Source organism: Odocoileus virginianus, chromosome 11, assembly GCF_023699985.2.
Source record: "Odocoileus virginianus isolate 20LAN1187 ecotype Illinois chromosome 11, Ovbor_1.2, whole genome shotgun sequence".
Classification (NCBI taxonomy): domain Eukaryota; kingdom Metazoa; phylum Chordata; class Mammalia; order Artiodactyla; family Cervidae; genus Odocoileus; species Odocoileus virginianus.
The window spans coordinates 68813547-68836697 of NC_069684.1; the positions used below are offsets into that span (position 1 = coordinate 68813547).

The following is a 23151-nucleotide window of genomic DNA, read 5'->3' on the forward strand; positions in this document are numbered from 1 at the left end:
CTCAACTAAAAAAAAAAAAATGGCCAGAAGACCTAAATAGATTGTTTTTCCAAGAAGACATAGAGATGGCCAACAGACCCGTGAAAAGATGCTCAACATCATTAATCTTCAGGTCAATGTATATTAAAACCATAGTGAGATGTCCCTTCACACTGGTCACAATGACTAATATCATAAAGACAATAACACTCATTGGCTAAATGTGGCAAAAAGGGAGTCTTTGTGCACTGTTGGTGGAATTATAAATTGATAGAGCCACTGTGTAAAAGAGTATGGAGTTTACTTAAAAAGTTAAAAGTAGAACTGCCATATGATCTATCAATTCCACTTCTGGGCAGTTTTCAAAGGAATCAAAAACTCTAATCCAAAAAGATATAAGCACTTCAGTGTTCATCGCAGCATTACATGCAACAGGTAAGGATAAGGAGCAACCCAACAGTCCATTGATAGATGAGTGGATAAACACACACAAAAAATGAACTGTTACTGAGCCATAGAATAGGAAAGATTTCCATTTGGAACAATATGAATGGGTCTAGTGTGAATTATGCTAAGTGAAGTAAGTCAGGCATAAAAAGACAGATACCAAATGTTGTCACTTATATGTGAAAGATAAAAATAAAACAAACAAAATTAAAGGAACACAGGCTCACACAGGTGCAGAACTAATGGGTTGTTGCAAGAAGGGAGGTGGGAGTTGGCAAAATAGATGCAGAGGATTTAGAGGTACAAACCCCAGTTATGCAATAAAGAAGCCAGGGGGATGTATTATACAGCATACAGAATATGGTCAATAATATTGTAATAAATTTGTTAGGGACAGATTGTTACTAGATACTGGTAGTCATTTTATAATGTATGTAAAAGTAAAATGATTTTGTAGCACACCTGGAGTTAACATACTGTTATACATCCAACATTTCAATTAAAAACATTCATTTAAAAAAGAATGCAGGAGCATACTGAACAAGTGGATAGTACAAGAGTATTTATGGAGACAAAGTAATTGCAAGTTTCAATTATTTGTCAGTCTTAAAACTCTTTAACTTCTTCAACTTATTCTTATTTTATTTTAATTTAAACATTATATTTATACTTCACCCTTTGATCTCTGTTCTTCATGTAGAAAAAAAATTCCATGTTTTCAACCACCTCAAATAGACCGTGGAACAATCATCTAGCTCAGCAGAAGAAAGAAGAGAAACACATGACATGAACCAAGGCTGTATGCACACGGCACCAAGTTAAGTTATACTTGTGAAGAAGGCTTCAGGATATCTGAAGAAGATGGAATAACATGCTATATGGGCAAGTGGAGCTCTTCCCCTCAGTGTATAGGTGAGGACAGTATGCAAACCAAATTTCTATATTCAGTATCATTCATTGAAACTAATCAATTGCAGTCAAAGTCATGAGACAGGTTCCTTTAGATTTCTAAATATATCAAATCACTTATTTATTTATAAGTTACTTAGGAATTAATGTACCAGGGTAGCTCAAACAGTAAAGAATCTGCCTGCAATGTGGGAGACCTGGGTTCAGTCCCTGGGTCGAGAAGATCCCCTGGAGAAGGACATGGCAACCCACTCTAGTATTCTTGTCTGGCAAATTCCATGGACAAAGGAGCCTGGTGGGCTACAGTCTATTGAGTCACAAAGAGTTGAACATGACTGAGTGACTAACCCTTTTAGGTTTTAATATGTAATCTCTATATTTATACACTTAATTGATTTTTTACATATTCCAATTAATCATTTGTGTTAATTTAATTGGTTCCATATAGAATCCATTTTCAATCTGGCAAATTTTTTTTGTAATATTAGCACTGCATGTGTAATAAAATTAAACCTAACTATTCATATAGGTAAACATATTCACAGTCCTACCCATTCATAGAATTTGCAGTATTTGCATTGCCACCAAGTTTTTTTCTGAAACATTTCTTATGTTCTTCCTACAATGTTCCTTTTAATTTCTTACAATTTATAGTATTTTTCCTAAGGTAATGAAGTCCTAATGTGTTTTTTTATTACTCATGATTGATTAGAGAATAACTGATAGTCTCTTTTATATATCAGTGCTGTTAGTTTCAAGTTTGTGCTCAAGGGGATGGTTGGACAAGCACCAGAATGGTAATTTTAGGACATATTCTTGTACTTCTCTCTGATTTTCTAGATGTTATAGTATAATCACTCATTATTTTCAAATAAAACTACCAAATATGATGAGCAGTTCATCAAAGTAAGTTTCAGAGTTAGTGAAACATGAAATCATTCTTTCATATATTCCTAGGACTCCCTTGTGGACTTCCACCTTATATTTAGAATAGCGCTATATCTCATTAGAGAGACAGTTATGGATATGGAGAAGTTACTTACAACAGTGATGAGGGGTTTGGGATAGAGGGACTCACATCCATCTATAGGACATTTAGGAGGAAAATGGTCCCGTTCACCAGAATGCATAAGTGTTTTTCATTCTAAGGCTGACAAATATCTTTAATTCAGAGCATAAATGGTATAAATATGAAACTAACCAATAATTCTAGAATCTAACAAGATATCTATGGAAAGTTCTAAATTCTGGTAGAGAATTAATAACTCTAGTAATAGTAGAAGTTTGATTGTCTCAAATTGTCTCATCTTAACAAGCTAAATAATAAAAGTTTGGTAACACAAGCTAAATTATTTCACTTTCACATCATCTTGGATGTAGTTTGGACATCCTCTGATATACATTCTCAGATTTCTTGTCTCTGTTGCTTTATCATGGCTGACCTCTACTCATCAGTCTTATCACTACTCCAGTTGTTATTAATTTATCAATCATTTCTTTATAATATGCAATTTTCTAAGATATTTAACAGAGTTCAGCATAACAGATTATGACAGAAGTAAGAAATAGAAACACATTCATAATGTAGGTGACTTGCAATTGGGAAAAATAATTTAAATGTGAGAAGTATGCATTCCTCTCTCTTAGAACATCACCATTCCCGTGTAATAATTTTGATGAATATAGAGACAATCAATGTGACTGAGTCAAGACTTCTGACATTTAAGTTATAAGAAAAATGGTATACAATATTCATTGGTTTGATATGTACCTATTTTTTCTGGAATATAATTATTGGCCGCTATGTATTTTTTTTTCTTTTTATTTATTTTTTTTTCCATTTATTTTTATTAGTTGGAGGCTAGTTACTTTACAATATTGTAGTGGTTTTTGCCATACATTGACATGAATCAGCCATGGATTTTTAAAGAAGTATTAAACAAATACATATTCTTTTTCTTTCATATACAGATTGTGTTAACTTGTCCAGCTTTGATGATGCAGTCCTCAAAGGTTGAGAGAAGAAATCACGTAGGTCAGGAGAACAAGTGGCTTTTAAATGTTGACCATATTATCAGTTAGATGGATCCAATATTTTAAAGTGTATTAAGAGAAAATGGACAGGAAGACCAGCATGCAGAGGTACTTAGGTAAAATTTTAAAATTTATGTATTAAAATACATTAAGAAACACAGTGAGGAAAATTGCCTCCACCATCATTAAAAAGACATAGATTATTCTTAAGCCAGGTCAAAGAAGGTTTATGCCTGAGCATAAAAAGGGATGAGAGTTTCCCAGGTGGCACTAGTGGTAAAGAATCCACCTGACAGTGTATGAGACATAGTTTTGATCACTGGGTCAGGAAGATCCCCTGGAGGAGGAAATGACAACCAACTCCAGTATTCTTGCTTAGAGAATTGCATGAATACAGGAGCCTAGTGGGCTAGAGTTCATGAGGTCGCAAAGAGTCAGACACGACTGAGCATCTGAGCATGCTCGCACACATAAATAAAAAAGGATGGAATTGTGTACTCAGCAGTCCGTCTACAGCCCAATAATTCTATAGCCCAGTACACGGTCCAGGCACAGCAATCCCAGCATATTCTGTAAACTGTTGGATATGCAAGCAACTTCACAGGTTCACTGAGATCTGATGAATCAAAACCACCGGGACTGCAATTCTGACACTATTTTAATGATTCCCAAGGGATTCTGTGCACATTTCAGTCTAGAAGCCATGGCAATAGCCTCTTGTACCTTACATGCCCTTAATCTCACTGAGGAATTACACATCACTCATTAGGGTGTCCTTGAGCATTTGCCACTAAGCTCATTAATATCATTATGGAGTAGTTTTGTAAATTTACACTTATTTTTCTATATCTTATGTTTGAATCTTTTAATTAATCATCTCCCTTCAACTATGGTATTCTTCAGAGTGTGTTAATTATTAATCAAGTCTCTAAAGAGTACTTACTGTGTTTATTTTTCTAAGGGCCTAAAGTTACCGCTCTTTTTTAAATTTTAATTAATTAATTTATTTTAATTGGAGGCTAATTACTTTAAAATATTGTGGTGGTTTTTGCCATATATTGACATGAATCAGCCATGGGTGTATATGTGTTCCCCATCCTGAACCCCCCCTCCCACCTCCCTCCCCATCCCATCCCTCTGGGTCATCCCAGTGCACCAGCCCTGAGCACCCTGTCTCATGCATTGAACCTGGACTGGCGATCTGTTTCACAAATGATAATATACATGTTTCAATGCTATTCTCTTAAATCATCCCACCCTTGCCTTCTCCCACAGAGTCCAAAAGTCTGTTCTTTACATCTGTGTCTCTTTTGCTGTCTTGCGTATAGGGTCATCGTTACCATCTTTCTAAATTTCATATATATGTGTTAGTATTGCCGGGAGAAATATCAATAACCTCAGATATGCAGATGACACCACTCTTATGGCAGAAAGTGAAGAAGAACTAAAGAGCCTCTTGATGAAAGTGAAAGAGGAGAGTGAAAAAGTTGGCTTAAAGCTCCACATTCAGAAAACTAGGATCAAGGCATCCAGTCCCATCACTTCATGGGAAATAGATGGGGAAATGGTGGCTAACTGTATTTTTCTGGGCTCCAAAATCACTGCAGATGGTGACTGCAGCCATGAAATTAAGAGATGCTTACTCCTTGAAAGAAAAGTTATGACCAACCTAGACAGCATATTAAAAAGCAGAGACATTATTTTGCCAACAAAGGTCCGTCAAATCAAGGCTATGGTTTTTCCAGTGGTCATGTGTGGATGTGAGAGTTTGACTATGAAGAAAGCTGAGCGCCGAAGAATTGATGCTTTTGAACTGTGGTGTTGGAGAAGACTCTGGAGAGTCCCTTGGACTGCAAGGTGATTCAACCAGTCCATCCTAAAGAAGAGCAGTCCTGGGTGTTCATTGGAAGGACTGATGTTGAAGCTGAAACTCCAATACTTTGGCCACCTGATGTGAAGAGCTGACTCACTGGTAAAGACCCTGATGCCAGGAAAGATTGAAGGCAGGAGGAGAAGGGGACAAGAGAGGATGAGATGGTTGGATGGCATCACCGATGGCATCAATGGACACGGGTTTGGGTGGACTCCGGGAGTTGGTGATGGACAGGGAGGCCTGGCGTGCTGCGGTTCATGGGGTCGCAAAGAGTCGGACACAACTGAGCGACTGAACTGAACTGATACTGTATTGGTGTTTTTCTTTCTGACTTACTTCACTCTGTATAATAGGCTCCAGTTTCATCCACCTCATTAGAACTGATTCAAATGCATTCTTTTTAATGGCTGAGTAATATTTCATTGTGTATATGCACCACAGCTTCCTTATCCATTCATCTGCCGATGGACTTACGGGTTGATTCCTTGTGCTGGCTATTGTGAACAATGCTGCAATTAATGCCGCGGTACATGTGTCTCTTTCATTTCTGGTTTCTTTGGTGTGTATGCCCAGCAGTAGGATTGCTGGGTCATATGGCAGTTCTATTTCCAGTTTTTTAAGGAATCTCCACACTGTTCTCCATAGTGACTGTACTAAGTTACAGCTGTTAAATAGAATGAATGTAAACCAAATCCTAATGTCAAATGATCTTTTTATTATGTTTTTCTTATGGCTTATAAATTCACATTGAATTTATATACTTTATAATTATGCTGCTATCCTTAAGAAAGAGATGTCTAGAAAAGCTCTTATTTTCGCTGGCCTAAAAAATGTGTATCAAATTTCTAGTGAAGAATAAGGGAGAGATTTAAGATACAGAAACTTAATTCATACTGAAAAAATATTGTTTTATTTCCTTTCCCTTGATCTTACATGTAAACTGATTAAAACTAGCAGTCTTTCATGACAGATTAACTATTGAATCTAAACAACCATGGAATATATTTGACATCCCATTTCCTCCTTGCTTTTCATGATGATCATTATATTAGAGATACTTTTTTTTTTTCCTTTCTATTCAGATGCTTCCTGTGTGAATCCACCTCAAGTGGAAAATGATATTATACAAAATCAGGAGTCTAGATATCGGAGTGGTGAGAGAGTATGTTATGAATGCATCAGGAATTATGACCTCTTGGGGGAGATAGATGTGATATGTTTAAATTGAACTTGGGCAAAGCTACCTCAGTGCAAAGGTAAAGTATCTTATCGATCCCTATAATCAACTTAGAATACATATTAGGGACAAAAATCTGTTATTATAAATATATGATGAAGTAGCTTTACTGTAATAATTTTATTTTTTAATTAATTTATTTAAAGATGGTGCTTAAAATCTAGTTATATTGTGAACTGAATAAGTATTTGACATTTATTTTATGGAAGAGTTGGACTTCCCTGATAGCTCAGTTGGTAAAGAATCCTCCTGCAATGCAGGAGACCCCGGTTCCATTACTGAGTTGGGAAGATCTGCTAAAGAAGGGATAGGCTACCCAGTCCAATATTCTTTGGCTTCCTCTGTGGCTCAGCTGGTTAAGAATCTGCCTGCAATGCAGGAGACCTGGGTTTGATTCCTGGGTTGGAAAGATCCCCTGAAGAAGAGAAAGGCTACCCACTCCAATATTCTGGCCTGAAGAATTCAATGAAACGTGCATAGTCCATGGGGGTTACAAAGAGTCAGACATGGCCGAGCAACTTTCACTTCACTTCACTTCACATGAAAGAGTTAGCAAGATTTGTACAGTTGGCATCATGGAACATTTCTTATCTTAAATATTAAGACAGTTACTTCTTGAAGAATAAATATGTTAAAGATACATTTGACTTGTATAAGTACATTTGACTTTTGATAGATATTATGCCATACTTTTTTGGAAAAAGTGCTCCAACATCAGCATCAATAGAGTGTTCATCCATGACCATAGAGCCAGGAGGAAGTGACAACAGTTTTCCAGTACTGGAAATTGGAGCCCAAGAAATTGGAGCCCATCCATTTTAAATATAGCCCAAGAAATTCTGCTTTGAGACATGGAATAGGCAGCCAGGACCTGGTCACAGAATGTGACATAAATTGGGGATCTTCACATATGGGTGATATTTAAAAGTATGTAATTAGCTGAACTCATTCAGAGAATTAGTGTACACATAAACATAAAGAGTCTGAATCTTGGTCCTGGGACACTTCAGTGTTTAGAGTTCAGGAAGGGAGGGAATCCAACCAAGAAATACATTAGCCACTTCTAGTTTTTCAAGTTAACTTTTGCCTGGTGTGTATTTTTTATAGTCTTCCACTTGACATGTTTTCATGTTTGAAGTGACTTACTTGTACACAGCATACAGCTGAGACTTGTTTATGTGTTCACCCTGCCATTTTCAGTCTTTTAATTGATCTATTTAGACCATTTACATTTAAAGTAACTATTAACTATTTTAGGGATAATGTCTGCCATTTTACTGTTGTTTTATATGTGTTTCCTCTGTTTCTCAATCCCACTTTGTTTTCTTGCCCTCCCTGTGAATTTCTGAACATTATAAAATAATTTAACTGTGATACATCTGTGTTACTTTGCATGGTTTTATTAGTAGTTGCATTAGTTATTAAGATACACAAAGGTAGCTTATCACTCCCTACTGTTGCTGACATTTTACCACTTCAGGTGAAATGTGGGAAGCTTACTTCCATTTCCATTTATTTATTCTCCCCAAGATTTTAGCATGAACATCTGTAGTATTCTCTCCACATCCATAGAGCACCATATCAAATGATAATTTTGCACAATCATAATCTAATAAAATCAGTAGGGAAATTATAGACTTATTATATTTGCCCATTTTTAAAAAAAATCAATTCCATTGTTTTTTTCCTTCCTAAACTCTCAATCCTTTTTCTGTTTTGCTTTCTATTTGAAGAATTCTTCAACTACAGGTCTGCTGGAGAAAGATTCTCTCAGTTTTCTTTTGCCCAGGAATAACTTTCTTTCTCCTTTTATTCCTAAAGGATAGTTCACTCATTATAGAATTTGGAGTTGCTGGTTCTTTTCATCCAGCATTGGAAAGCTGTTGTCTCTTCCTCCTGGCTCTATGGTCATGTGTGAAAACTCTACTGATGCTGATGTTTGAACACTTTTTCTAAAAAAGCATGGCATAATATCTATCAAGAGTTATTGAGATTTTTTCTCCCTGAAATTTCTGGCAATTTGATTTTGATGTACCTTTTTTAACTTTTTTATTTTGTATTAGAGTATAGCCAATTAACAATGTCGTGCTAGCTTCGGGTGAACAGCAAAGGGGCTCAGCCATATATATACACATATCCATTCTCCTTCAAACTCCCATCCCACCCGGCTTGTCACATTACATTGAACAGAGTTCCCTGGCTATACAGTAGGTCATTATGGTCATCCATTTCAAATACAGCAATGTGTTCATGTCCATCCCAAACTCCCTAACTATCCCTTCCCCCATCATTCAGCCCAGCAACCGTAAGTTCCTTCTCTAAGCCTATGAATCTGTTTCTGTTCTGTAAATAAGTTCATTTATATCATTTAAGATTCCATTTATAAGGGATATCATATGATTTTTCTCTTTCTCTGTTTGACTTAACTTCACTCAGTATAACACTCTCTAGGTCCGTCCATATTGTTGCAAATGACATTATTTCACTTCTTTTAATGGTTGACTAATATTTCATTATATATATATTAGTTATTAAGATACACATTTTTAGTTATTAAGATACACATTTCTCATGATGTACTCTGCATAGTAGTTAAATAAGCAGTGTGACAATATGACCCCATGAACTATACAGTCCATGGAGTTCTCTAGGTCACAACACTGGAGTGGGTAGCTTTTTCCTTCTCCAGAGGATCTTCTCAACCCAGGAATCGAACTGGGGCCCCCTGCATTGCAGGCAGACTCTTTATCAACTGAGCTATCAGGGAATCCATATATATATGTGTGTGTGTGTGTATATATATATATATATATCACATCCTCTTGATCCATTTCTCTGCTGTTGGGCATTTTGATTGATTCCATGTTTCATGTCTTGGCTATTGAAAACAGTGCTGCAATGAACACTGGGGGAAAACTGTCATTTGGGGCCATGTTTTTCTCCAGATATAAGTCCAGGTGTGGGATTGCAGGGTCATGTAGTACGTCTGTTTTTAGTTTTTTAGGGAACCTGCATACTGTTCTCCATAGTGACTGTACCAATTTGCATTCCCACCAACAGTGTAGGAGGGTCACCTTCTCTCCACACCCTCTCCAGCATATTGTTGGTGGAGTTTTTATGATAATCATTCTGACTGATGGTAGGTGATATTGTATTATAGTTTCAATTTGAATTTTATCCCATGGGCAGAGGAGCCTGGTGGGCTTCAGTCCACGGGGTCGCAAAGAGTCAGACACATCTGAGTGACTTCACTTTCACTTTTCACTTTCATGCATTGGAGAAAGAAATGGCAACCAACTCCAGTGTCCTTGCCTGGAGAATCCCAGGGACAGTGGAGCCCAGTGGGCTGCCATCAATGGGGTCGCATAGAGTTGGACACAACTGAAGTGATTTAGCAGCAGCAGCAGCAGTAATTAGTGATATTGAATATCTTCATGTACCTCTTGGCCATCTATTTGTCTTCTTTGGAAAAGAATAAAATACCTATTAATAAACCTACCTAAGGAGACAAATAACCTGTAATCTGAAAACTACAGGACACTGATGAAATAATTGAAGAAGACACAGATGGAAAGATATACTATGTTCTTCAATTGGAAGAATTAATATTGTCAAAATGACTATACTACCCAAGGCAACCTATAGTTTTAATGCAATGCCTATCAAATTACCAATGAAATTTTTCACAGAACTAAAACAAAAAAAATAAAATAAAATTTGTATGGAGACACAAAAGACCCTAAAGAGCCAAAACAATCTTCAGAAACAAAAATGGAGATGGAGGAATGACACGCCCTGACTTGAGACTATCCTATAAAGCTCTAATCATCTAAAGAGTTTGGTACTGGTTATGAAGTATCTTGACATTAGTTTTTAGGATTTATCTTCTCTGGAATTCACTCAGCAGTTTTAATATATAGATTTATACCTTATGCCCTATTTAAGAAACTTCAGCTGTTACTTGTGTTTAATAATTTTAAAAGTATTTGTTTTACAATGTTGTGTTTGTTTCTACTCTGCATTATAGTGAATCAGCTATACATATGCCTATATCCCCTCTTTTCTGGATTTCTTTCCCATTTAGGTCATCACAGGCACAGGGGGCTAAGCCATTATTCTTTTGTCTTATTTTCTTTATTTTTGCTTTCAGAATATTATTTCTCATGAGTCCTTGAAGTTCTGTACATTTTCCTTTCAGACTATTTTCAAAGTTAGCTTATATTCAAATTTATTTATCCTTCTGCCATTTGCAATATATTATTGAGCCACCCTGTATGGTCTTTTAGTAAATTAATCTATTTTCCAGGTCTATCAATTGGATTAGATTTTTAAAACTGCTATCCAGTAATTTCAATCTATGTCATCTCAGTGTTGTCTTCTGTTTATTGTTTTCTTTCTATTAGGGTTTTCGTGGCTTTTCATATATAAGTGATTTTCAACTGTATTCTTGACATTTGAGGTATTATATCTGGAGATTAGGGACCTTATTGGAATTCTTTAGTTGGTCTCTTCTTTTCACTGTTGGCTATCCAGTATAGAGTTATTAGTATTAATATTAGTATTGGCTAACCCACTCACATATGTTCTAGAAATTCAACCCAGTTTATACCTTCTTCTTACAGGTAGGGAAGGTTTCCTGAGCCTCAGTCTATTGACAGATTTCCCCTAACTCTTTCTTTTTTTGCACTTCTATGACAAAAGTGTAGTAATAATCTATATTATATCTAGATTGTTGTCCTTCCCAGTGCCCTCTCATTTGTTGTACAAGGCTAATATGAGTTTGTGGAAAAATCGTAAGATCCCTCTCTGCCCTTGTATCAACCACAACATTTACCAATCCACTTCTACAAGTTCTTCTTATGCCAGCTACTGTGGCATATAAAGACAAAACCAGGTATTTTAAGCCCATCATTGTAATGAGAGGACAAATTTCTTAGAGACCAGTCAGGTCAAAATGTAGCTGCCTCTATACACAGACCTTTCAATGTATGTTCAGGACATTAGAACATATTTGAATTTCAATTAACATGTATCACATTAAAGATGAATGGAAAAATCTGTTTATCTTTGAGCGAGTTACTTGCACTTTCTATTTCAGATTCCTAATGATGTAATGCAGGAAATGGACCAAAACAGACAATCTCCAAATCCTTGTCACTATTCTGAGGCTATGACATCTTTTTACATAAGCCAGTTTCTTTCTGTGACAGATTCCAATAAAAATATTTCCAGAAAAAGAGGATTCAACTTCCAGGGGCTGACACACTGCATTCTATTCCTGGGTATGCCACTTAGTAGCACATAATTTTGGAGAAGGCAATGGCAACCCACTCCAGTGTTCTTGCCTGGAGAATCCCAGGAATGGGGTCGCACAGAGTCGGACACGACTGAAGTGACCTAGCAGTAGCAGTAGCAGCACATAATTTAGATAATCTATTCAATCTCTGAATGTCGAAGCTAATTTTGCTGTTGTGGATAAAAGAATAGCACTATTTCAACAAAGTTAGTCGAGGTGATGGAATTCCAGTTGAGCTATTTCAAATCTGACGGGGTAACAGGCAGGAAGGCCAGGGGTCTCCAAACGGAGGAAATAGGCTGCAGGTGTCAGACATTTTTATCTCTCTTAAGCAGCAGGAGGAAACAAATTAGAGACTTTTTTTTTTTCTTCTCTATACAAATTTAAAAGGAGGTTTCTCTTAAAATGCTGTGTTGCCATGACACCTGGTTTCACCTGAAGCTAACTATTCTCAAACTTTGAGTTAACCAAGACATTTTTCTTATGGAAATGTTTATTTTAAAGCTATGTTAATGTGCTATGCATTTACCCCAGACTTTAAGTTCCGCCAAATGGCTCAAACTACTTGACAAACCAGTGTGTTATACTCAGGTATTGTTCCCCTAATCTATGTAAATGAAACTATTTGTGTGGTAATCTGCCCTTCTACAAGATTCAAGTCAATCGTTTTATGGCCTGGGATGAATTATCTGGTGCCAAAATTATCACAAAATGCAACTTATGGATGAAGGGCCTGGTGCCATTCTGAATTTTAAGACATTCTTTTCTTTTCATTAACAGACTGCGAGTGACTATATAACATACAGCTAAAGACTAGCGGGGCGGTACTCTTTCTGCCCCCTTCTGATGCCTATGTCAGAAGCTTTCTCTATCTCCTTTATACTTTAATAAACCTCATCTTATCGTTCAGCAACAACCTTTCAAATCCTAAAAGATGATGCTGTGAAAGTGCTACACTCAATATGTCAACAAATTTGGAAAACTCAGCAGTGGCCACAGGACTGGAAAAGGTCAGTTTTCATTCCACTCCCAAAGAAAGGAAATGGCAAAGAATGCTCAAACTACCACACAGTTGCACTCATCTCACATGCTACTAAAGCAATGTTCAAGATTATTTGTTACAAGGCTGACCAGAAAATCCACATCATTCTTCAATACAACTGAGAGATATTTGCACTGATACTTTGCCTTGAGAATTCCCCAATATGATCCCCGAATAAATCCTTCTTTGATTCATTAAGCTTTTGCTTCAAAAAATGAAAGCATTTACACATAAGTGCACTAGTTTTCCTAATTTCATTTTTCTTCTCCCCACATTTACTCTCACTGCTCACCATACATCCATACCCCAGAACAAACATGAATCTTCCAAGCCTCCTATAACTTAATGACATTCCTAGGTCCTTCACAGCCTCAGTCAGACTCGTCCCTGGAGCAACTGAGCAACTCCAGCCCCCTTGGGGGGGTCCTTTCATGGTAAAGCCAGACTGACACCTAAAACTCACAGTTTCATGTAAGGAAAATAAGCTTTTGTTCTCAGACATCTTTACTCCATTTTCAATGACTAGTTCAATTTAGTCACTCAGTCGTGTCTAACTCTGCGACCTCATGGACTGCAGTGCACCAGGCTTCCCTGTCCATCACCAGCTCCTGGAGCTTGCTCAAACTCATGTCCATCGAGTCTCAATGACTGGATGGTGCCTTTATTAGGTACAGTGCACTGAGTGGGAGGTCCACTCCAGATGTCCACTTGATTGTCTTCGCTGGTGCAGTATATTGACATCTTATACATCAGGTCAGTTTTTTCCTTCTCTCTCCAAGATTGCAGTGGTAGGTTACCACTGTTCTGCATCAAAAATATTCTCTGTTGGGGCTAATGAAATCTCCATTGGTGATGGCTGGGGTGGCCCTCAAGGAATGCCTAGGAAACAGAGAGGCCTAGCTTAAAAAATGATCAAATGTCAATATTGAGAACATTTCTGCACTTGTATAATATTTGCTAATGTACAGATATGTTTGTACAAGATTGCAGATTAGATAACCTCAATATTGTGATCTCTGATCCTCTCAAGTATTGCTATTTCAATAAATGGGTCCACATATTATTATAGTCCACTTACTTCTTATTTTAGGTGAGAATTTATATGTTCTTTAACTTTTTAAAATTTTACTCTCTCTCTGTAGAGAGCATTTGGATTTATTCTATTGGTTTTTAATATGCATAACATACAGCATATATTCTAAAATAAATAAAAATCGAAAGCTCTAGCATGACTAATAAAAATAGATAAAGCACAAATACACAGCATTATACAGGACAAACACAACAATTACAGATTGAGAATAATAAAAATGATTGAATATTTCCACTTTGCTTAATTTTCAAAATAAGGATGTTAGAAATAAAAAATATATTTCCCCAGTATTGACTCAAGAAGAAGTAGCATATAAAAAGAGGGAAAAAATTACATCAACAACTACTGCTGAAAAGATATGAAACACAGATAAGGCTATCAGCAGGTTTCACCTAATATTTAAGTAACAGACAATTCTTAGTTAATTTAAATCATTCAAGAGCATATAAAATATTTCTATCACATTTGGCATGAATATCTTAAAGCCGACATTTGCTTATTTTTGGTTAAGAAAATATTTCATATTGCAAAAAATTTTCATAATTACTGTGGAAAATTTATAAAATTTAAATAAAAATCAATGTTAAGTCCATTATCTAGAAAGAAACATTGCTAACTATTATATCATATTACATAATGTGCAATCTTATTTATATATCAAATACATTTAATGTGTAATCTTAAGTAGACAAACACATACAGATAACATATTTTTAGAATATATTTGTAGCCTAGGGAATATTAAAAAGCAGACATTACTTTCCCAACAAAAGTTCATCTAGTCAAAGCTATGGTTTTTCCAGTAGTCATGTATACATGTAGGAGTTGGACTAGAAAGAAAGCTGAGCACTGAAGAATTGATGCTTTGGAACTGTGCTGTTGAAGAAGACTCTTGATAGTCCCTTGGACTGCAAGGAGATCCAACCAGTCAATCAATCCTAAAGGAGATCAGTCCTGAATATTCATTGGAAGGACTGATGCTGAAGCTGAAACTCCAATATTTTGGCCACCTGTTGTGACTCCTTGGAAAGGACCCTGATGCTGGGAAATACTGAAGGTGGGAGGATAATGGGACAACAGAGGAGGAGGTGGTTGGATGGCATCACTGACTCGATGAACATGCATTTGAGTAAGCTCCAGGAGTTAATGGTGGACAGGGAAGCCTGGCAGTGCTGCAGTCCATGTGGTTGCAAAGAGTTGGACATGACTGAGCGACTGAACTGAACTGGAGGACTGTTTAAGAGTACAATCATACTGTCTGATTACATTTGGAATAGTTCTCTCTCTCGTCTAGTGAAGCTCCTCACTTTTTTAAGGGCTGCTTCTAAAGTCTCATTTTTATTTATTTATTTTTTCTCTCCAAACTTTAGACTTTTTATTTTATATTGGGGTATAGCCAATTAACAATGTTATGGTAGTTTCAGGTGAACAGTGAAGGGACACAGCCATACACATATATTTTAAAATTTTATTAGAACATGTGTATTGTTTCTTCTAGCAGATCATTTCCAGACATTGTTTAGAATGTGCACAATATTTCAATTCTGTTTACTTTTTCACTATCATAAAATAATAATGAAGGTAAAATTTATACATCAGTCCTTGTAAAAACTCATGGCGATTTCTTAAAGTCATAGATTATAGAATTTCTGGATTAACAACAGGCATACAGTTAAGGTTTTTTGATATATACTGTGTCCTGGTCTGTTAGAAAATTCATCACCAACCATGCTACTACCAGTAGTTCGAGAATGTTGATTTCCTTACATTATCACCAATCCCTTTGTTAATGTGCAAAGTACTTCTTCCTTTATATGTCTTAAAGTGTAAGGAGTTCATATTTCAAACAGCACATAGGAGAGATATCATGTCACTGTTTAGACAAAGAATAAGAGAGCAGGGAGAGCCCAGGGCTTGAACAGATGTGTTGGGATTAAGAGTTGACAGAGAGGAGGCAAGACAGTTTCACAGTCTTGGATTCATTTCCTTCACTGGAGAGAATAAGTATCAAACTGGAAGATGTTCAACCAACAGAAGAGGAGTTTGGGGACTGTCTAAAAATGTTCAAGACTTTATTTAAAATAATGCACATGTTCTAATAAAAATTTAAAATATACATGGAGAAAACAGGAGGAACTTGATGCTAGGGACATTGTGAGTACCTTTAAGGATGTGAGTGTTTTCTTCAAATATCAGAGAGATACTATTGCCAAAAGGAATGAAATTTATTCTTTGTAATCCAAGAGGGAAACTCTAGAATAGAGTGTGGCATAAAAGGAGCTAGGGATTTCAACTCATGTTCACAATTGGTGTCTCCAAATCCCAAAAGACAGTATTGCCTGAGAGAATACATTCAGCAGCGGATGGACCAATGAGTTGATAGCTAGAGGTAAAGATAAACAAAACAAAACAAAACAAAACAATGTTGTACACACTCCATTAACTTCCTCAGCATGCATATCTCCATGACAAATGTGAAAGGCTACAGTCTGAAAGAAGTTCAAGAACTAGACTGAACTCCATGTATTTTATCTGGCTTTTATTATTTCTCTTTTTCTATCCTCTCATTATTGAAGAAATATTTCATCTTTAATTTCCTATGGCTCACTCTGCTTCTTAATTTCTTGGTTTCATTTGGATTGTACCCAGTTCCAAAATAAAACAATCCTTTTGTAGATAGACCTCTCTGATAATTTTCTCCTTAAAATCTGTTTTTTCTTACAGTAGAATTGCCACTTTTTTTTTCCTTTTTTTGCATGTTCTGGATATATTGTATATTAACACTGTTATATCATTTTATTTTAAGCAAGTTTCTTGTAAATGCAATAAGATTTGTGATACTTCTCTGATCCTGCTTGGAAAATTTTGTTTTTTGACAATGATTTTAAACCATACCAATATACTGAACTGAATGATATGTTTTACCTGATTTTGTCATCACTTCATTATGCTCCTGAATAACAGTCAATGGTAAGCATGTAGCAACAAAAAGCAGATTTGCCCCCAAGCAATAAAGGGGCTTATTTCTGGCAAAAGTGACAGATACTATCCATGCTATTCTCTTTTCTTTCTTATTTCCTACCTGAAGCAAATAGGCACTTCTTTTAGTTGCTCTAATAATTTGGAAGATAAATAATCATTTTTTTCTTCCATTAGGAATTTATTTCATGTGTGTTATTTACACAAATGACACAGGTATTCACCTGCTTTCTCCATTTTGGTGTCCAAATATATATTGTCTATCCATGTCTGGAATGATAGGTCCATGGATCAAGGCAAATTGTATGTGGTCAAGCCGGAGATGGCAAGAGTAAACATCGATATCTTAGGAATCAGTGAACTAATGGTTGAATGGGGGAATGGGTGGGGGTTTAATTTAATTTAATGGGTGAATTTAATTAAGATAACCATTAAACTTACTACTGTGGACAAGAAACCCATAGAAGAAATGGAATAGCACTCATAATGAACAAGACTACAAAACGCACACTTTTGGGTGCAATTTCAAAAATGACAGAATGATCTCGGTTCCTTTCCAAAGCAAACTATTCAACACCACAGTAATCCAAGTCTATACCCCAACCACTAACACCAAAGAAGCTGAAGTCGAGTGGTTCTATGAGGACCTAGAAGACCTTCTAGAACTAACACCAAAATATATAAATATCCTTTTCATCATAGGGGATTGGAATGCAAGTGTAGGAAGTCAAGAGATATTTGGAGTAACAGGTGAATCTGGCTTGAGTGTACAAAATGAAGCAGGGAAAAGGCTAACAGAGTTTTGCCAAGAGAACACGTGGGTTGTAGCTAACACCCTCTTCCAACAACACAAGAGGCAACTCTATAAACAGACATCACCAGATGGTCAATACTGAAATCAGATTGATTACATTCTTTGCAGCTGAAGATGGAGAAGTTCTATACAGTCAGAAAAAAACAAGACTGGGAGCTGACTGTGGCTCAGATTATCAACTACTTATAGCAAAATCAGACTTAACCAAAGAAAGTGTGGAAACCACTAGGCCATTCAGGTTTGATGTAAACCAGTCCCTTTTGGTTATACAGTAGAGGAGACAAACAGATTCAAGGAATTAGATATGGTAGACAGTGCCTGAAGGATTATGGGTGGAGATTCATAACATTGTACAATAGGTAGTGTGCAAAACCATCCCAAAGAAAAGGAAATGCAGGAAGGCAAGTGGTTGCCTGAGGAGGCTTTACAAATGGATTAAGAAAGAAGAGAAGTGAAAAGCAAAGGAGAAAGGGAAAGATATACCCAACTGAATGCAGAGTTCCAGAGGAGAGCAAGGAGGGATAAGAAGGCTGTCTTCAATGAACAATGCAAAGAAATAGAGGGAAACAATAGAATGGGAAAGACTAGAGATCTCTTCAAGAAAAATGGAGATATCAAAGGAATATTTCATGCAAGGACAGGCATAATAAAGGACAGAAATGGTAAGGACCTAAAAGAGGCAGATGAGATTAAGAAGTCACAAGAATACACAGAAGAACTGTACAGAAAATGTCTTAAAGATCACACACAATGATGTGATCACTCACCTAGAGCCAGACATCCTGGAGTATGAAGTTAAGTGTGCCTTAGGAAGCATTAATATGAATAAGGCTAGTAGAAGTGATGGAATTCCCACTGAGATACAATCCTAAAACATGATGCTGTTAAAGTGTTGCACTCAGTATGTCAGCAAATTTGAAAGACTCAGCAGTGACCACAGGACCAGAAAAAGTCAGTTTTCATCCCAGTTCCAAAGAAGGGTAGGGCTAAAGATTTTTCAAACTAATGAACAATTGTGCTCACCTCACATGCTAGTAAGGTTATGCTCAAAATCCTTCAAGCTAGGCTCCAGCAGTACTTGAGTTGAGAAATTCCAGATGTACAAATTGGGTTTTGAAAAGGCAGAGGAATCAGAGATAAAATACCTACATAGAACACTAACTGGTACAAAACTGGGAAAGAAATATAACAAAGCTGTGTACTATCACCCTATTTATTTAACTTATATGCAGAGTACATCATGCAAAATGCCAGATTGGAAGAGTTAGAAGTTGGAATCAAGATTCCTGGGAAAAGGAGGGCAGCTCTTTGGCCTGAGTAGACCAAGACAATGCTACGTGTGTTGGGTGGATGGCTGGGGGATTGGGCTGGAGAGGAAACATAGCAAATTGGGAAGAGGGCTGACGGGACAGCCTGGACGCTTGAACCAGCGTAGGGAGGGTTGACGACTGCAAGACCCGAGCAGCGTCATCCTTTATACCAGAAAGCTGGCAGACACTATGGGGAAAAAAGCAAAACAAGAAGAAAGTGGAGGAGGTGCTAGAAGAAGAGGAAGAAGAATAGTGGTGGAAAAGTTCTAGACCATCGAGTGGCAAAGGGCAGTGGAGTATCTCCTAAAGTGGAAGGGTTCTCAGGTAAGGATAACACGTGGGAGCCAGAAGAGAGCCTGGATTGCCCTGACCTCACTGCTGAGTTTCTGCAGTCACATAAAACAGCACACGAGCCAGAGAAATCAGAAGGAGGCAAGCACAAAGCTGGTTCTGATTCGGAAGATAAGGGGGAGGAGAGCAAACCAGAGAAGAAAAAAAAAGAGTCAGAAAAGCCTTAGAACCAGAGTGGATGACTGGAGATACAGACTCCAGTGGGGAACTCATGTTCTTGATGAAATGAACTCTAATGAGGCTGACCTGGCCCCTGCCAAGGAAGCCAATGTCAAGTGCCCACAGGTTGTCATATCCTTCCTATGAGAAAAGCTGACATGGCATTCTTACCCCTCAGAGGATGTTGACAAAAAAATGACAAGAATTAACTCTCTTGAATACCAGTCCCTGTCACATCCGACTGTCGGTTTAAAGTGGGGAAATAAGGAATTCTACTTGTTTTGAGAAGATGTCCTTTGAAGAGCCAGTATAGTTTTTGTGCCCTACAGCAGCCCAAGTGCTTTACCAATACAGTATACTAACACATGTATATGGAATTTAGAAAGATGGTAATGATAACCCTATATGCAAAAGAGAAAAAGAGACAAAGATGTACAGAACAGACTTTTGGACTCTGTGGGAGAAGGCGAGGGTGGGATGTTTCAAGAGAACAGCAGTGAAACATGTATATTATCTATGGTGAAACAGATCACCAGTCCAGGTTGGATGCATGAGACAAGTGCTCGGGCCTGGGGCACTGGGAAGACCCAGAGGGATCGTGTGGAGAGAGAGGTGGGAGGGGGGATCGGGATGGGGAATACGTGTAAATCCAAGGCTGATTCATGTCAATGTATGACAAAAACCACTACAATATTGTAAAGTAATTAGCCTCCAAATAATAAAAATAAATGGGAAAAAAAAGCTGTTCCGTGCTGTATAGTTTGCACACCCATCCTGGTGGAGGGGAAGGAGCATCAGTGTTTCAAGGCAACCTGTTCTGAAGTTTGCTTAAAAAAAAAGAAAAAAAGCAAAGGGCCTCCTATGAAGGACAAAATGCAGAATTGGATATGGGAGAGCAAGAGATACTGTAGATCTTCAAAGAACATCTCCACAACCCACACAGCCTTCTTCCCGACAGTGTTAACTCTGCATTTGTACAGCGTAGAATGTGTGTATTTTTTTGGTCTATTACTGGTGTATTATTTGGGGTGGGTGGGATGGGATGGGAAAGAAGGGAGATGGGTTAGTATCATTTTTGTTAAAATTTGGGGAAACAGTGAAACAAAGGAAAGAACAACTAATGATGATTGGGTTCTGTGTCCATAATATTGTATCCCTTCAAAAAATGTCATTGGCAACCTAAATGAGTGTGAAAGACTGATCGCGTAGAGAGGGAGATGGGAGGGGAGATCGGAATGGGGAATACATGTAAATAGATGGCTGATTCATGTCAATGTATGACAAAAACCACTACAATATTGTAAAGTAATTAGCCTCCAACTAATAAAAATAAATGCAAAAAAAATAATTAAAAAGAAAAAAGCTGTGAATGCCTGAAACTTAGAAGCCAAGGTATTCCCCCTGCCTGAGATCAATACTGTTCCCAACAAAGGACTAAGAAGCTACCAAAGCTGCAATTTGGGGGATGGAAACTGGTTGAGGAGGAAAAGTCTTATTGGAGTATATACACAGGCAGATCATTCTGTCTTAGAGGTGCTAATTCATGAAATTGACAAGACCCTTTCTCTTCCTATTTTGAAGTTATAAATATCAGCTTCCCCATCCAAGCCACTGGTGAAGTATTTAGGGAAGGGCAGAGAGTGGTATAGGAAGGAGGTGAGTAGGGAAAGACAAGGGCCGTTGATCATAGGGTGGAAAACTCTTGGAACTTCTGTTTTTTGAACTTTGAAATCATTTGTGGCAGGGTTCAGTCACTGACAGCATAAGTTCAAGAGTTGAATGATTTCAAAAGCCCTGGTCTCAGGAGAAGATTTAATTTTCATACTGGAGCAGTGGTTCACTTTAAAACAAAACATAATTTTTAATCATAAGAATTAACTAAAATCCAAAACTCTGTCTTGAATCATGAGATCCATCAGTTCTTGACATCATCTAGACCTGCATCTAGGGGGAAAAAAAAAAGTGAAAAGTGAAGTCTCTCAGTCATGTCCAACTCTTTGCGATCCCATGGACTGTAACCTACCAGGCTCCTCTGCCCATGGGATTCTCCAGGCCAGAGGTGGAGTGGGTTGCCATTTCCTTCTCCAAGAGATCTTCCCAACCCAGGGATTGACCCCGGGTTGCCCACGTTGTAGGCAGATTCTTTACCATCTGCACATGTGTTAGGTTTCTGTGAAAACTTTTGTTTAAATGTAAACTTCATATCAACACTGTCAGTTTTTTGTCTTAATAAAGCTATATAGATTTATAAAAAAGAAAGATTGCTGGGAGAAATATCAATAATCTCAGATATGCAGATGACACCACTGTAATGGCAGAAATCAAAGAGGAACTAAAGACCATCTTGACGAAAGTGAAAGAGGAGAATGAAAAGCTGGCTTATAACTCAACATTCAGATAAAGAAGATCGTGCCATCTGGTCCCCTCATTTTATGGCAAATTAAACGGGGGAAAGTGGAAGCAGTGACAGATTTTCTCTTCTGGGCTCCAAAGTCACTGTGGATGGTGACTGCAGCCACGAAATTTAAAAATCACTTGCTTCTTGGAAAGGAAGCTATATGAACATAGACAGCATACTAAAAAACAAAGACATCACTTTGCTGACAAAGGTCCATCTAGTTAAAGCGATTGTCTTTCCAGTAGTCATATATGAACATGAGAATTGGACCATAAGGAAGGCTGAGCATTGATGTTTTTGGATTGTGGTGCTGGAGAAGAGTCTTGAGAGTTTCTTGCACAACAAGGAGATCAAACCAGTCAACCGCAAAGGAAAGCAACCCTAAATACACATTGGAAGGACTTAAGCTAAAGCTGAAGCTCCAATAGTTTGGCCACCTGATGAGAACAACTGACTCATTGGAAAAGACGCTGATGCTGGGAAAGACTGAAGGCAAAAAGAGTAGAGGGTGACCATGGATGAGATAGTTGGATGGCATCACCAATTTAATGGACATAAGCTTGCTCAGACTTGGAGAGATAATGAGAGATAGATAGGGAAGCCTGGTGTGCTACAGTCCATGGAGTCTCAGATAGTCGGACATGACTTAGTGATTGAACTTCAGCAGCAACTCATCTCTTATATAATAAAAGTGTTGCCTGTGTTTTTTTTGTTTGTTTCATTTTCTAGTTTTATGGATATAGTTTATGACTTTAGAAATGGTTTTTAAATTATGATTACATTGCAAAGTTTCACTATTTAACAACTAGTTCTGTTATTGTATTTACTTTTATAACTTTGATGAAAATATAACATTTTTTGAAATTTGTTTCTGCCAGTTTTGTTTTTGCCAATTTTCTATCTAACCAGTACTCATCATTATCCTTTAAAAATACTTATGATTGCATGAATTTATCTTTTCTTTATCCCAGGAAGTATGCTTCCTGAAAAGTATACAGGTGTTATTTTTGGGTCCTTGCTTATATTTTAATGTACATGTGTAGTCTCTAGATGTTAATAAAACATTGGAAACTCTATCTTCTGCAAATTAGTGCTGTGAAGGATTGATGTGATGTCAATGTATATTAATTTCTTTTGCAGATATTATGTTTATTAATTTCCCATCTGCACTCAATTTCTTTTTCTCATTTTTCCCTGAGATACAGAATATTCTCTAGTAATGGCTAGGTA

At 37.1% G+C, this 23151-nt stretch overlaps 1 long non-coding RNA gene and 1 pseudogene across 2 annotated transcripts in view; both read left to right on the forward strand.

The window, feature by feature from the left end:
* LOC139037540 (uncharacterized) overlaps positions 1-16945 on the forward strand; it is a 29653-nt gene extending 12708 nt beyond the window's left edge. The window contains exons 2-3 of one of the 2 annotated variants that reach the window (XR_011490422.1): positions 1127-1338; positions 3307-16945. This is a non-coding gene — a long non-coding RNA (uncharacterized lncRNA). Of the gene's footprint in view, positions 1-1126 lie in introns of both variants that reach the window. The other variant, XR_011490421.1, reaches the window with a different exon arrangement.
* A 2183-nt stretch (positions 16946-19128) lies between these two features.
* LOC110136002 (chromobox protein homolog 1 pseudogene) lies at positions 19129-20545 on the forward strand (annotated as a pseudogene).
* Positions 20546-23151: the final 2606 nt, after the last annotated feature.